This window comes from Salvia hispanica, chromosome 5 (genome assembly GCF_029641045.1).
Source record: "Salvia hispanica isolate PSC_SH4W2 chromosome 5, Shi_PSC_v1, whole genome shotgun sequence".
NCBI lineage: Eukaryota > Viridiplantae > Streptophyta > Magnoliopsida > Lamiales > Lamiaceae > Salvia > Salvia hispanica.
Genome location: NC_142696.1, coordinates 26,152,729 through 26,159,735, shown reverse-complemented (window position 1 = coordinate 26,159,735; position 7,007 = coordinate 26,152,729). Strand labels below are relative to the sequence as shown.

At 41.7% G+C, this 7,007-nt stretch overlaps 1 pseudogene; it reads left to right on the top strand.

Annotated features, from left to right (window-relative positions):
• Positions 1-855: 855 nt before the first annotated feature.
• LOC148926552 (uncharacterized) lies at positions 856-5,500 on the top strand (annotated as a pseudogene).
• Positions 5,501-7,007: the final 1,507 nt, after the last annotated feature.

Sequence of the window (7,007 nt, the reverse complement as noted above, 5' to 3'; positions counted from 1 at the left end):
CTCCTTGCCCAAGGTTCAAGTGCACTATCCTTATCTCCTTGTGATGTTTCATTGAATGAGATTATATTAGTGAAGCCCCTTTGTGTTGATAAATTTGTTATTGATGTCTTGTGTAAAAAGTGTTCTCATGAGCTTGAAACTTTGAATGCTAAATCTACCTTTGCACCATATATTGATCCTTTCTTGGTAAAATCAAGGATTGAGAGACATGGCATTTCTCTTGTGGCTTCTACCTTGAATGTTGGAGTGACTTCCTTGCATGCTAAGATGCCTAAACTTTCATTTGTTGGTAATTTTGAGCTTCATGTGTATGTGGATGAGGATACTAAGACAAAGAAGAGTAACATGGATGATGACTTTAGAACTTGGTGTTTGCTATGTCTTCATTGCAAAGTGGTTAAACACTTCAATGGGATTGGAGTATTCTATGGCCGTTTTGTGAAGGATTTTTCCACTCATATGTCTCTTGAGGATGATGTTGTGACTAATGGCATAAAATTGCATCGTTCTCATGTTTGTGGTATTGTTTTAAAATTGCTAGAGCAATTGTGTGGGGCTAATTTGGAAACATTTCTCATGATACTTGATGTAGTTTTTTACAAGTATCATATGCATGGTGTTGAGTCTTGTCTCCATGTCATGCATGAAGGTTTATGGACACATTGCTCCCTTATGTTTGATAATCTCTTGAAATTGATGGGGCAATGGGATGAAATCCATATTGATGAACTTTGTTTGTTATATTATAATCCTTCTTGCAAACTTGATGTGTGTTGTGATGAACCTACTCTATGTGTTAAATATGGGCTTGTCAATTTGTGGAGTAGCTCTCATTTGAGCAAGAATGATGTATCAATGGTTCCTTATGGTCTTTTGTTGTTTAACCTTGAGAATAGGAATCTTGTGAATAAACCTTATTCGGTTACCTTTGAATATACACACTATGAGGACCCTCTCTTGTATATGCCTAGTCTTGTTAAGAATGCTAAATCTTTTGTGAAGATGTTCAAGGATTTGGGCATCATTTGTATGAGGATGATCGAACCAAATAGAAACAAGGTGCTTGGGGCATTTGTGTTTTGGCATGTTGATTGCTTTTATTGCATGTCCATCAAACCATTCAATGGAGTTGGGATGTTTTATGGTCTATTTGTGAAGAACTTTATATCTAATGGCTTTGTTTGGGACTACATTGTGAAGGAATGCCTATGTTTATTTGCACATATATCTTATACCTATATTGTGAGGTTGTTGGAGTTTTGTTATGAAGGGTATCTTGATGATTTTGTCTTGATTTCTTATGGGATGGATTTGGACATGAAAGGAATCATTAATTCGTGCTCTCATGTTTATTGTCACTTGGCCTTGAGCTTGAGGGAACATGATTCTGGAGGCCCACACAACGTCTTTGGTGTATTATTGTCTCTTAGAGCCGTTAGTGGTCTTAATCCTTTTCTTCATACTTTCATATTTGATTTTGCTCTTTTTCCATTTCATAGGTGTACGAAATCTGGATTTGAGGACAAATCCTTTCCAAGGAGGGGAGGATGATATGACCATGAGTGCTAGACGTCAAGGGTCTTCATTTCGGCGTGAGCCATGGGTTGATTGGGGCCCAAGGATGAAAGAGAAGACAAGCCAATGGTCCAACTCTTCTAGAGGGATTCCCGATGAGGAAATGAATAGAGACGGCTCGGATTTGAGGACAAATCCTTTCCAAAAAGGGGAGGATGATACGATCATGGAAGTCGAGCGTCAAGGTAATCAACTACAGTTGGATTCAACTGGAAATCGTCCTATTGAGATGACATCCGAAAGCTATGAAACTACCCCCATTGTCTTCGTCTTGTAAACAGCTTCGCGCGGGTATCTTGCACATCCCAATCGGAGTCCGAATGAGGGAGTTATGGCGGTTTTACGGAAGTCGCGCAGAGAAGGCCGGGAGCTTCGGGAAAAACGCCCGACCGGGCGTTTCGCTTGTGAAAATCACCCGGGGACAGGGAAAACGCCCGGGCCGGGCATTTTGGCATGTGAAAAACGCCCGACCGGGCGATTATGCTGATTTTTTAGATTTTGTGGGCCAACTTTCTATTTTTGGACCCATAGTATAAATACCTCTTGATGTCATTTCTTTTCTTTAGGATTTTGCTGAATTAAAGTTTCTACCCTAGAGAGTTTCCTCTTTGAGGATTGTATCCAATTCCTTCCTTGAAGGTTGCTTGTTTCCATCTTTGATTGATTCAAGTAGAGGTATGCATCAATGGAGTGTATCCATTGAGTAGTGGAGCCAAGGGGTGATAGAGCTAATGAAAGTTGCCTAGGGTTGTCTCCATCTTTTTGGTTAAGGTCCTATGGTTGTAGCTCTCTTATCTCATGTTTATACACATGCTTTCCATTCCTAATCTTCCATCCATTCTTGTTTAGATTCAATTTTTGTTGGTTGGATCTTTATTATCTTGTGTCTTGTGTTGATAAATTGAAAATCAATCTCACAAAAATAGTTAGATCAAGCATCATTAAATGGGTAATCTTGGGAAATGGATCATAAAATACATGGATCCACATCATTCAACCAAAGATAAAGACCTTTCGGACTTTTGATGGTTAATCACATCGAGTAGATGAGGGATTAGGCTTTGAGCAAGCCTATGGGTTGCATGATGCATGATTTGAGTGCTTATACATATTACCTCGATACACTTTGAGTGCTTGAACACTTCCAATCATTGGAAGTTTGCCACATGTGAGTGCTTGAATTCAAGGTGTTCCACGAGTTAATTGAAAGTGCACTAATAAGTCTTGTTTGATTTGATTGCGTTAATACATGCTTAATCTATTCTTCCATCTTTTGAGGAAATTACGACGTCTAGTCCTTGTGCATTCCGTGCATCTATTCTTGTTTCTTTATTGTTTTGTTCGAAGATAAACAAAAATGTAAGTTTGGGGGAGTTGATACGCTTGGATTTTGCACGGTTTTAAGGTCATTATTTGGTCCGTTTATTATGTCAAAGTCACTTTACATGTCGATTATTTTCATATTTCATCTATTTCGGTATTTTGACGTGTTTTGTGAGAATTGTGCATATTTGAGCCGAAAAAGAGAGTCAAAACGCACAGTTTGGAAATCTAGAGTCTGGACGGTCAGAGGTATGCAGCGGCTCGCCTCGGAAACTCACGCTTGGAATCGAGTCTCGCCCGGCGACCGCTGGAAGTCATGCGGCGGTTCGCCGCCGAAAGGACAGAGGCTCTGGACTCCAACGTGGCGACCGCCGGCCAAGGTGCGGCGGCCCGCCAGAGAAAGGCCGCGAATCCGATTCGCCCTAGATCTGCTCCAAGATTTACCATATTTTGATGATCTTTTCATACTACAATGAGGATTGAATTTCCCCTATAAATAGGACCTCAAGCTTCATCAAATTAGAGCTTATTTATGCAAAATAATTCCCTGAGACTAAAAGCTTGAGTACGTCATTGTGCAAGGAGTTGAAGAAGGATTTCAAGAACATCAAGAATGACACGGATTCAACCTACGGGTTTTATTTGCTTTAGTTTTATGTTCAAATTGTCTTCCCTTCAATCTATGTGTTTAGCTTATTCCATTATGTGTAACTAAACTCATAGGATTCTAGGGATGTGTTAGTAACAATTTTGGTTATACAATTCCAGTTATCTATTTAATATCCGTTTTGTTTTTACTTTATTTCTTCCCTAAGTAATTCTGATGTTGCATGATTGAGTGACACAATCTTGCATGATTTAGCGTAACTTGCTTTATAACTGTGAGAGAGTTCTAGCGAGTTAGATTCTCTTAGTAGACGCTACAGTTAGCTTCCCTTAAAACGACACTGTTAATTGAGAGTGAGGACTTTTCAAGGGTCTTAGAAACTTTTTGGAGTTACGTGTTAGGATTGACAACCCTAATATCGTAATCAACGTTTGTATCGCATGAGCATAAGCTAGGTGACTTGTCCTATCAAATTAATAACTGTGCTAGGGTATTGTAGTTTAGAATTTGTATAACCATAACTGTGAATGCACATCCCTGGAATTCCCCTTATCTCTATCGTTTATCTCCGTGTTTTATTTGCATCTAGTTGTTGTTTAGTTTCAATTATTTTCTGTTTTCAAAAGTTTTCAAAACTCTCTTGGTTCTCCAAATAGTAATTGAGTCTTAGTAGAAGATAGGCAGTCTGTGTTTGCCTTCCCCGTGTTCGATATCCGGTACTGACTTTTGGCTATACTGTTTCTATTCTGTATACTGGCAGGTATTAATAGTGCTAAAAAATAGTGCATCATGTACATATTGTTAATAGTTTTTCTTTTCTTTTGTTTCTTAGTTATGAGTAGGAGTTTTGTTAAGAATTTTGGTGGAAATATTGTAGATAAACTTTTCTTTATTTTTTGTGTTCCGCAGTTAAAAGACATCGAGTCCAACTGGCCAAAGGAAGAAGGGGTAAATACAGTCACCACTCATTCATAATTAACTACTGCCTTGCCTGCTGACTTGGATGCGAGCGATGAGGATCGCGGTACAACCATCAAGAGTGAATCGGAATCAATATCCGCTGCCGAAGTGGAGAATGCCAACATGACTGACGACCAGGAAGATGATCCTGAGATAAGCACGTTATACACCCACTTGGATGCGAACCACCGTAAGCAATCGTCATGACCCTAGGACAAGAAGCAGTTTACGTGAAGCCCCACATTATAGCCATCATGCCTGTGTTCTTGGGGAGGAGTTGTGACAGCCCATACGAGTTCTTACATGAATTCTGCAAGATCTGCAACGCGCAGAAGCGGCCAGTAGGGTCGAGTGAAGATGATTACAGGTTGAAGGCTCTTCCCGTTGGCCTTAAAGGGGAGGCGAATACTTGGTTCATGAGGCTGCCACCAAATTCTATCAGAATATGGTCTAACTTCAAGATGATGTTTTTGAATCATTTCATCCCAGCGGCTAAGACAAGCGCACTCAGGAAGGAAATCCGGGGAACTACACAAGGTTATGATGAGACCTTGAGTCAGTGTCAAGATATATGGGTCTGTTGGAGGCATTCCCAAACCACAACATGATGGAAGTAGAAATTTACTCGATTTTCTATGAGGGGATGAATATGGAGAGCAAGGACTTAGTTAACTCATCGAGCGGAGGAAGTTTTTCCAAACTATGAGTTAGTAAGGCCAATAGAATTATGGAAAGACTTCTCTACACAAAAAGGCCTATGACGATCCACGTGCTCTCCTGCTCAGGAGAGGTATGGCGAATGCTGCAGTAGTGGGAAATGATGATCAGTTGGAGAGTCGGATTGACAAGCTCGAGAGCGCACTTTTGTCGGCAACTGAGAAGAATAAGCCGCAAGCTCCTCCAATCAAGGCCACCACAGTAAATGCCCAAGAGGATCACTATATGAATACGACTGGGCTTTGGAATTCAAATAGGAGCTCGAATCCTGAAAGGCAGGATGACGCACCTTGGAGAGAACACCCGAACTTTAAATGAGAAGAGGGAAACTCTAACCAGCCTAACCTACCTCAGAATGCTTACGATGGACCCCCAACCCAAGATACACAACTGAACTGGTTAGGAAGAAACCAGCATCACCACCACAACTAGTTCAGCCGGTACCCTTCACACCAAAATCAACCAAACTACCCATACAATCAAAACCATCCAAACTACCAGCCGCTTCCCAACGACCAGTATAACTCCCATCACCAAAAAATTCCCTACCAAAACCATCCAAATCCCAATCGTAGTCAATGCCACAACTCTAACCAACTCGACCAGTACCCTTCTCATCAAAATCAGCCAAACTATACCTACCATCCACACCCTAACACCTAGTACAAAACACGCCAGGAAGATCTATGGAAGAGATGATGGGAGAGATGCTTTCTTCGTACAAAAATATGAGGAATGATTTGCAGTCAAACAATGAGGTGGTGCAAGGCATGAAAAATGCCTAGAAAGAGCATAAGGAAAACATGGACAAGTTGAATAATCAATTGTCTCACCTGGAAAATTCGATGAATGAGATTTATGTGAATTCGGGAAGGCTCCCAGCCACGGTGCACATACCTGACAAGAATAATGTGAGCAAGGCGATATTATGGTTGGGAACATCGTACAAGGAGTCTGAATGGAAGGAGTCATTGGGGGAATCAAGCAAGACGAAGGATAAGGGGGACATACTGACCAAGATGAGTGGTCCTGATGAAACTGAACAAGTTGTTGAACCTCAAATTAGCGAGGCCCCAAAGGAGAGTTTAAGGGAAACCACTGAAGAACCTGAAGAAGGGGTGAGGAAGGTGGAGGAAGATGCTGCCAAGATGGCTGAGGGTCCGGACCTCGTATCTGAGGTAGTAGGAGATAAGAGCCCAGCAGAACCGATAAGAGAACAAGAGGAGGAACCCGCCAAGCCAGTAGAGAAGGCAGAGTATGAGAAAGTAGTGGAGACAGAACCCAAGGTTCCAACTGACCAGTTTGAGGCAGAAGTGTCAACCGTGATAAAGCCGAAAGTTGTAAAGAGAAAGTTGGTGCTAAAGGACGACCCGAAGGTGGAAAGGCAGAAACCAAAATGCATATCGCAGAGGTGCTTGGGTCATGGAATGGCAAAGAATGCAGGGGAAACTACCGCATCTGAAGCGGTGGAGATCTCGAGCGAAGAAGAAGGGACTCCTACAAAACTTGGGGAGGATCCCGTCTTGACTACTACCCAGGAGGAAAGCCACCCAATTACAGAGCCAGGACCTTCTCTCGCTACTAGTCAGGAAGGAAGGAGGGGATCCTACAAAACTTGGGGAAAACCCAACTGAAGGGCCAGAAGAGGAGGCGGTCATTGAAGCCAAAGAGAGCCAACTTACTTCCCAGCTTACTACCCAGGAAGGTCCATCAACTCCCAAAAGCTGAAAGAAGGAGATCAAGAGAATGACACCCCTAATGATGTACCACCAAAGGTATCCATTAGAAGAAGGAACTAAAGAAGGCGAGGATGAAACCCATAACT